At 31.3% G+C, this 10000-nt stretch overlaps 1 protein-coding gene across 7 annotated transcripts in view; it reads right to left on the minus strand.

The window, feature by feature from the left end:
* Window positions 1-10000, minus strand: part of LOC145247910 (innexin unc-9-like) — a 457239-nt gene that overhangs the window by 79430 nt on the left and 367809 nt on the right. Inside the window, exon 1 of one of the 7 annotated variants that reach the window (XM_080109545.1) lies at window positions 3960-4136. The exons of the other annotated variants lie outside the window; for them this stretch is intronic. The gene's annotated coding sequence lies outside the window, so the exon portion shown is untranslated. Of the gene's footprint in view, window positions 1-3959; window positions 4137-10000 lie in introns of those variants that run through there. 7 annotated transcript variants of the gene reach the window in all.

Genomic DNA, 10000 nt, shown 5'->3' on the forward strand with positions numbered 1-10000 from the left:
TTCAGTTGTTTGTCTGTAGATATAAAATTGCCACACAGAAAGCACGCGTTAACAATAAGACACCATCCTGGCGATTCATATTATTGTAGATGAATTTTATTTATATATTAAACGATAAGTGACACTAACCCAGATCGCAACATCCTTTTTGCATAAAAGCAACACACACGTATTTTATTAATACTTCATGAAAGTTTATATCTGTTTGTCGGCCCGTGCATCTAATGCATTTAAGGCCTGACACAATGTTCAAGAAAGTCTGTCACTATGATTATATTAAACTGTATTGGGCCAGGTTAGACTTCGTTATTTTATACCAGATTTCAAATGCATTTCTAAGAATTTGCAACTTAATTCTTATACAGGTTTAAAAATATATTAAACTTAAAATTTTTTATTACATATAGCCGTGCTTTTTTTTATTTTTTTAATTCAGATCCTATTCAAACAATAGTTTTTTTTCCGTGGAAATTTTTCAAAAAAATTCAAACATTGTTTGTTCGTTCGTTTAGTTAAGACTCTACAGGATCAGGGTCAGTAACATAATAATTAAACAATGTTCGAAATACAGTAATTATGCAAAATTCAAATAAACAATAGTTGAATACACTTCGATAGTTTATATTACATGTATGTCTGCAAAAAAAAATAGATTTTTTATTGATTTATACCAAAATAATTAGCTTTATTTTAGATCTTTTCTTTGATTTTTGTGCCCTTCATTCTACAAATATTTTATTCCATTTTATCTTTATCAACCTAGAAATCAACGATCGCACTAAACAACAGGTAGTGTCATCAATCATCTGCAAACGATGTTTAGGCTAGCTCAGACATACCCTAGTATTGGGCATAGAGAAAAGTGCCAACAACTGCTGCAATGAAACCCTGATGGGGAAAAGAATGGGAAGAGTAAAAATAAACTGGGAGTAGGCTACAGAGAGAGACTTGATTACAATAAGAAGAAATTGGACAGGAAGAAACTGGAAGGACGCTGTGAATCTGGATTCAGATAGAAAACGGTATTATACTTTGATTGCCTCATGTATGGCAAGACACGAAAGTTTCTTAGTCTATGTAAGTCATCTTAACGTGTATCAGTTTTTCATTTTTGTTTTCTCTGGTTCTTTCTTAATTTTACCCCATTCATAGTGTAATATATTTTCTTCGAATCGACTAAGCTGTTTCTAAAGAAGTTATAAACATTTACCTAAACTTCATACGAACATAATAAAACCTATTTCACATTAAAAAAGAGTTATTTTTCTGTCATTATTCGTATGAAACTGTCAGATATTGTCCACCGATATCTGAATAATTAATTAAACAAACCTTCTCTCCATTTTTTCTAAACTATCTAGAAGTACATTTTCATGACATGAACAAAGAATATTTCAAAACCAATCTTCCTATGTCATATTAAATATTTATAACTTTTTCTGCAACATTGACGACAATAATTTGACGTTGACTACGTTAATAAGATTATTTGAAGTTCATAAAACAGTATTACATATATGTTGCATTTGGAGTCGCCATCATTGTTTACTTATGAGTCTCCAGGTATCAAGACCAAATGAAATGATGGGTCGTCAGTTGAATGACGAAGAACGTTATGATACGACTGAAAATTGTGAGTAAAATGGACAGTTGTATTACTTATAAGGAGCTTCTGTGGCTGAGTATCAGGTTGTAGATAAACACGCCTATGGGGTTCCTTTCCACAGATTAGAAGTTATTGTAAAGACAATCTTCATGTAGAAATTCCGTTTGATGCTACGCGCACAGACGAAGCGTGCTGCATAGTTGCTATGCTTCAGTGGTTATGCTATTATTTAATAAGGCTCTTTATATTTTTCAATTAGCGTTGTAATGGCTCACCAGATTTTAGACATTTAGCGATTCTCAAAAAGAAAATTGTTTCATCATCCTTGAGGATATTAAAGAAATGATCAGAGATGATGATCTATAATAAAGTGTTCGACCATGTTAGAGGCCGCCCGAAGGCCATTTTATCGTTAGCTAATACACAGGGATGTAGGGGAGGGCGCCACTCTTTTCCCAAGATTACTCCACTTCTCTTTGATCCCCCCTTATAAAGTTAAGTTATAACGCAAGCGGCATGAGAAGAATGTATTCAATCTTTAGTATGATTCGACAGAAGATTGAAATCTACTCTCTTGGCCTATTAGTGGACACAACAACCATAAAGCAAACGGACCGTTATACCAAAGAAACAGAGAGTTATGAAATGCGTTCCGCCAGCATTCCAAGAGTGAACGCTATTTGTCTGATATAACTGTTAAAACTTATTAAAATAAACAAAAATATGTATATATATATTTATATTATATATATCTATTTTAAAGAAAAATATAAAAGTATATTTAAATATGTGTAATCTGTTTTATATCCATTTAAATGTGGCATATCTTCATACATTACTTAAAAAATGTGGCATATCTTCATACATTACTAAAAAAATGTGGCATATCTTCATACATTACTTAAAAAATGTGGCATATCTTTATACATTACTTAAAAGTATTTTGCTGCTAACACGAAAAGCTGTTTCAAAGTTGTGTAAAAATTGTATTCTGCAATGATGTTACAATGTCACCACTGTAACGTTAAAATACACTATTTACCTAGGCTAAATTGATAGCACGGTATACCTTAACGTAAAGATGTTCTCCAGAGGAACAATAGTAAAAATATTATTAGTTACTTAACAACATACACACTTCATATATACTTAATAACATACACACTTCATATATACTTAACAACATACACACTTCATATATACTTAACAACATACACACTTCATATATACTTAAAAACATACGCACTTCATATATACTTAGCAACATACACACTTCATATATACTTAACAACATACACACTTCATATATACTTAGCAACATACACACTTCATATATACTTAACAACATACACACTTCATATATACTTAGCAACATACACACTTCATATATACTTAACAACATACACACTTCATATATACTTAACAACATACACACTTCATATATACTTGACAACATACACACTTCATATATACTTAGCAACATACACACTTCATATATACTTAACAACATATAAGATCTCGCTCCATTTTTTTAGGATTGAGTAGCATATATATAAATGATGTATGATTTTTTAAAGCTGTTTATTCAAATTGTTACTTTTTGTGTGTGTAGCACATGCCGCCAATGCTTACTTCTATTAAAGTATAGTAAACAGTTCGAGAATAACAGCAATGTCAAATTGATACATTTTAACATTTATTTAATTGTTGTGGTTTGCATTGTTGCATATTTCCATAGTTTTGTTTTAGTTTTGGAAATCGTTGTAATGGTGGATGTAAAAAGAAACGTTTAAAACAGCGTTACAATGTTGTTACAATGTTGTTACAATATTGTTACAATGCTGTTGTCACGATGTGAGTCAACAAATGTACTTTAAACCAACGTTTTAACGACATTTATGTAAGTTGTAACATTAGATATTCGTGTAACGCTACCAGTTTTTAATAAATGGTGAGTGTTTTGTGACTGATGTTTGTTTTCTTCCAAAGCTAGATATGGCACAAGAAGAAGGCGAAGGTTTCCCGATGGGTGGCAATCTGTCCGGGTATAAAAGAACTATGAACTGGCTGATTTACATCTTCCAGTAGTGGATCGGAAATAAACAATCCTCTCTTTAAAGCGACGAGAAATGCATATCCTAGGATTGAGCTAGACCATAAGACCATGCCTCATCTCGGCAAAGATATGCTAATATTGCCGAGACAATCTTGACTCTGTTAAGCGGGATGCTGAGAACGGACTATAAGGGGGCATGCTGACGGCGCCCTTTTCACACTCGGTAAATGTTTATGCATTGGTTTTATAAGGGAGTAGATAACGGGAATGTAAGATGACCAAAACAATCGTACTTACTATATTAATATCAGCGGCAATAATTTCATACGCACCATGCTGCGATCACATGGCCAGTGTAATTAGGTGAGGTGGAGCATGATGTGGTTAATGTACAGGCTGATCATTGTATCCACAAAATGAATATTTGACGTGCCAACCGCTATAAAATCATTTCTCTGTCTCTCCCATTCTCACTTTTTCTTTCGCGCTCCTCCCTCTACCAAACGAAAAAAAAAAGAATGAAGCATTTATTAGTAACCATACAATCCCTGTATTCAAGCATATGATAATATAAGCTGTATATTGTATCGGAATGTATCTATATACGTGCATGATAACACAGACCAGGCATATTTTCCTCCTGATGAGAGTGTATTTATGATTGAATATGGCGTACAACTACATGTGTATGAACATGCATTGCTGGAAGATAACAACGTATATATAATAATGATGACAAACATAAAGAGCATTTTAAGAATTTCCTTTGAAAACTGTCAAAGGGATTTCACCAGATTTATTTAGAACTAATCAACCACATTTTAACAACACAATAAAGACTATATATACACACACGCACACACACACATATATACCAGGTGTATTTAGGCAGCATCTTTTCACTTAAGCAAACGTTGTTAAACATCACAGTATTCTTTTGTTGAATATACCTTTTCTATTTTTCATTTTTCTAATGATACATTTTGTCTGAAAATAAAAAAAAAACTAACGCATGTTCCATATGTATCATTGACGTCTTCGACCTTAGCCAAATAAGCATTTGTACCTGCACAAATCAAATGAGCCAATCAGAAACGCCAATATATATTGAACATAATCACACAATGATATAAGAAGAGATAACACAAACATATTAATTTTCAAAGTTTAAAAATTGTCGGCAAGTACTACCATCTTGAACTGAAAAATATGGAATAACAATTATAGAATAATTCTATATTTTTCATTCTACGATGCTTTTTACTCCACGACACTTTTTCAACTTCATATTTGACAACTACACGTATTTCCGATTTAATAAAAAGTAACTAGAGAGTTCTAAGTGCAATACCATCTAGAGCGACCTCAATAACTATAACTATATTCAATATGGCGTAGTGGAAAAATATAAAGGTAACTGCAGCTTCTCTTCCAATTTTCGGATTTTTACCATGTCAAATCACATTTCAATTCCTTTTGACAGATTTATTGTTGCTATAACTTCTGATGAGTTAAGGGCGTAATAGATTCACTAATTGATATGATAACTAAGTGATTGATTTTGCGCTACGAAACAGATACTGTAAAGAATTGTATAAGTCAACTGATTTAAAGAAATAAATTATAAGATGGTCAATATCATGACTTTTGGAATATAACTTTTTGTCATTTATTCTCTCTCTCTCTCTATCTATATATGTATACATAGATGTATAGATATGCACAGGCACATATATGTATACGTATACATACACACACATATACATATATATATACATATATATACATATATATATATACATACACACACACACACACACACACACACACATATATATATATATATATATATATATATATATGCATATATATACATATATTCTTGCTCTGTCTTTCATCTCTCAATCTAACTATATTTATAAGATGCATGCCACTCTCTGGAGTTTTCTTAAAAGTCCAAAGCGTTTAAGAGTTTGCGTGAAATGCAAGACGGATCTGAGTAGAAATGTTGTTTATTCTTATTTCTTTTTCGTTTAAATCTTTGTCTCGTACCAGAACCGAAAAGCACTAATGTATAAAATATTGGGGGAAGGGGGATATCCGGTTATTTAGTTGTCGGTTTTTTCATCGTAGATTTTACAAGCGTCTTCGCTACTCTGTAAGAGGCTTTGTCCGTTTATTTTCGATGATCGGTAGATAAGGCTTCGGTTTTAAATAGCATTTCCAAAACGAAGTACCTATATTGAAGAGATACCTAAGCATCCTGATGAGAAAAAAATTCGATTTGTTAGGCGTGAATTTAAAATTGTTTTTCCTCAATGTGTCATATTTGAGTTTGAAATAGTATTTTATTTGGATGCTCGCATCTTTATAAAACGCACTGTTTGAAATTGTTTTTTTAAAAGTTTTAAGGATTTGAGTTTGATATAGCATTTTCTTTAATCTGCCGAATTTGAATTAAATTTTAGATGATTGCTCGCATTTTTATAAACCATTTTGTCTATTAGGCATATGTTTGAAATAGCATTTTATTTTGTCTACCTTAATTGAGTTTGAAAAAGCATTTCCTTCTGTCTGCCATGATTGAGTTTTAAATAAAATGATTCTTTCGTCTGTTGCGCCTAAGTTTAGAAAAATATTTTGACCCCTCAAAATTGAACTTGAAATAGTAATTTTCCTCACTAAGCACGTAGATTGAATGGACGTATGTTACAAATATCCGTTCTTGTAATTTTCTTACGTACAAAGTCCTGAAATTTTTGCTTAGCATATCGACGATCTAGATGAGTTCTATCAAATTCCCTTTCTTCTCACTCACGCGTCGTCACCCACTGTCATATCCACGTGGGGTTATGCGAAAACGATTTCTAAGGTCAACATTCATCTGATCTGGGATGTATCAATTTTAACTGTGAAACGATTTATCTACAATAAATACACTGATAAAAAGATAAAATATAAAATAAAACAATAACAAAAACGAAAGCATAAAAAAATCAAGAACTCAAGTGTATGTGGCGGGTTGTGAGGAATATCTATTTACAGATCTCTAGATTTCTATCGAGAAAACAGATTTATTCATCTCCAGTTACACTCTCACACATATATAATTATTTAAAAGTAAATATTTTAAAATTATTACCCACATATTTGTATGTTTTGTCTTAATAAAATCATCAGTGTAATAAAAAAACAAAAAAACTGTTCAGCCGCCCGCAAAATTGGAACACCCACCCACGATCATTTAAAACTCAACGTTTGGTTCAAGAGATCAACTTCAACGGCTATATAAGACGGAAAATTATCTCTATTCAGGTCATATAAGGCAAACAATATAACAAGCCGTCCTAATAGCGATCAGCGGATTATGTGGACAGGAATTCGCACGTGCGTACGCACACAAACACAAACACGCGCATATATATATATATATATATATATATATATATATATATTTATATATATATATAATAAATTCCACAGCCAACCACGTCGCAGCGCACAAAAGCCATGGTAGTCAACGAACCGGACTCTTATGGCTCTTGTGGTTGCGACGTTGTCTGACTGTGGAATTTATTATATATAATCTCTCACATTCTGAAAATCATATATATATATATATATATATATATATATATATATATATATATATATATATGTATGTATGTATGTGTGTGTGTGTGTGTGTGTGTATAAAATTCAGTATCTTCATTTATTGTAGGATGGGTCTCAGTGTTTTATGAAACCGAAGTTTTTGATTGGAAGATTGACGTAATGTAAATAAATGGATGAAATGCATCAGACACTTCAACAACAAAACCCAGCATTAGTCAACAGAAAACGTCCGATTCTGTTTCACGGCAATGCCTGTCCGCACTTGCAAAATTTGAAAGAATTGGGTTACAAAATTTTGCTTCATCCGACATACTCTCCAGACGTCTCACCTATATATATATATATATATATATATATATATATATATATATATATACACACTACCACATTTTCAAGCATCTCGAGAACATTCTGAATGAGAAATGCTTCAAAAACCTAAGCGATATAAAAAAAAACAAGATGTATTACGTTACTGGCATAAATACATTTGTTTTGTGTTGGCAAAAGTGTGTTGATTCTGATGGTGCTTATTTCGATCAATAATTTTTTTGTTTGAGTCAAGATATGTTCATCCGAATTTGAAAGTTCAAAACGCAAAAACTTTCTTGTCATACTAATGTATAGGTCAATTAAAACATTTTTTTGCACAAGAAATTTTGCATTCTGCTTTTATTTTCCTTTCATGCAATCTCTCTCTCTCTCTCTCTCTCTCTTTCTCTCTCTCTTTCTAAATATATATATATATATATATATATAGCTATAAATATATACACACACACATATATATACATATATACACACATATATATATACATATATACATGCATATATATACATATATATACATATATATATTTATACATATATATGTACATATATGAATATATATAAATATATATAAAATTATTTATTTATTTAAATTGTTACAGAAGTGCAGGTCTACGTTGTAGCTTAAGTTTTGAGCGGAAACAGGTGTATATCCTCAAACGACAATACTGCGTTTTCTTCTGTTTTAATGATAAAAATCGTCGATGTGAACTTTCAACCTATTACAAATATAAAGACTACAATGCTTACTATATCCTATGGCACGTTCATCGTGTAATAATATGTTGAGCTAAATTGATATATAATTTAAAACTGAGAGCATTGTGTAATAAGTGCGTTTTCGTCTTGATGTCAATGTAAAGTCTCAGTATTCTTTATATGTGTGTATGTGTGTATATAGCGTGTATATGTATACAAACAAATGATAATAAATTGAATTTCCCATCTTTAAATCTATATGTCTATATACATACATATATATAATTTTATCGAAATCGGAAATTTAGTATGAAATCGTTAATTGTATCAGAATCGGGAAAATATTGGAAACGTCCCATCACTAATATATATATATATATATATATATATATATATATATATATATATATATATTAACTAATATACGTACTAAATTTCCAATTCTGTCTAAAATTTCCGATTTCGACAAAATTATCGATCCCGATTCTATATAAATCTATCAATATTTAGATATAGGATTGTTATTTTTCCCCATCATCGTAAAAATGTGCAGATATTTTCTCAAACGTTCAGATACACTTGTGGCGATAATGTGTAGATTTAAGATTTACTGGTAGTTATTAATCAATAAATATTAATTTTTTAGCATTAATTATAATAGGGTAATCAAATAAAAAAGACACTTTAAAAATCGTTTTATTATCGGAAAAATGGCACAATTCTTTTCGATTCCAGTACCGATTCTGATACCTCCGATTAATCGTCCCAACATTAATATATATATATATATATATATATATATATATATATATGTGTGTGTGTGTGTGTGTGTGTGTGTGTGTGTGTGTGTGTGTGTGAGTCAATGTTTGTGCGTTTCGTAAATAGATATGTTAACAATTAGAACAGCAGATATTATTTGCAACATTTTGTAAAGGTAAAACTGTAAAAGTGATGACATTTAAAAATATTCATGACCAGCCATATAAGCTAACACGAACAATACCTACTGAAATCCGCTCATATATATATATATATATATATATATATATATATATAGAGAGAGAGAGAGAGAGAGAGAGAGAGCGTAAACATCTAGCACTAGGCAATTCGCGCGACTGTCAAATGTATCGCGATTTACGTAGATTCATTCATACGAAAGTACATTCTTACCTAAATGCGAGTTGGGAATAATTGAATTCGTTAAAAATGTATCGCAAAACAAAAACAAATAATATATATATATATATATATATATATATATATATATATATATATATATATATATATATATATATATACTAGCATGGGTGCTAGGCGTTGCCCGGGTTTTGGAGGTTTGTCTTGAGCAAAAAAAAAAAAAAAAAGGGAGTAGTAGGAAGGCAGGCTCGAACCCGTACCGCGAATGAGGAAAATAACGTGAAAAAAAAAACGTGACGTCTTTGCTGTTACAATCACTGCCAAACAAGAAGTGACGTGGGTTTAAATTAAGGCTAGAAAATCGAAAAGAGGGGATGACTTTCGAAAATATCGACGAAAAAAGCGACCCCTCCCTGTAGAAAAGTTCCCAGTTGAGGGTGAATAAATTAATGTTTTTAACCATTTCTTCGATATTTATCGTCTGAAGGGTCGGGCTTCAAAACGATACTGATCTTGTGAAAATCCGTCGCCTCTGTCGAAAGTTTAGGCAGACATGCAAA

This window comes from Euprymna scolopes, chromosome 26, assembly GCF_053919585.1.
Source record: "Euprymna scolopes isolate OS-2025 chromosome 26, ASM5391958v1, whole genome shotgun sequence".
Classification (NCBI taxonomy): domain Eukaryota; kingdom Metazoa; phylum Mollusca; class Cephalopoda; order Sepiida; family Sepiolidae; genus Euprymna; species Euprymna scolopes.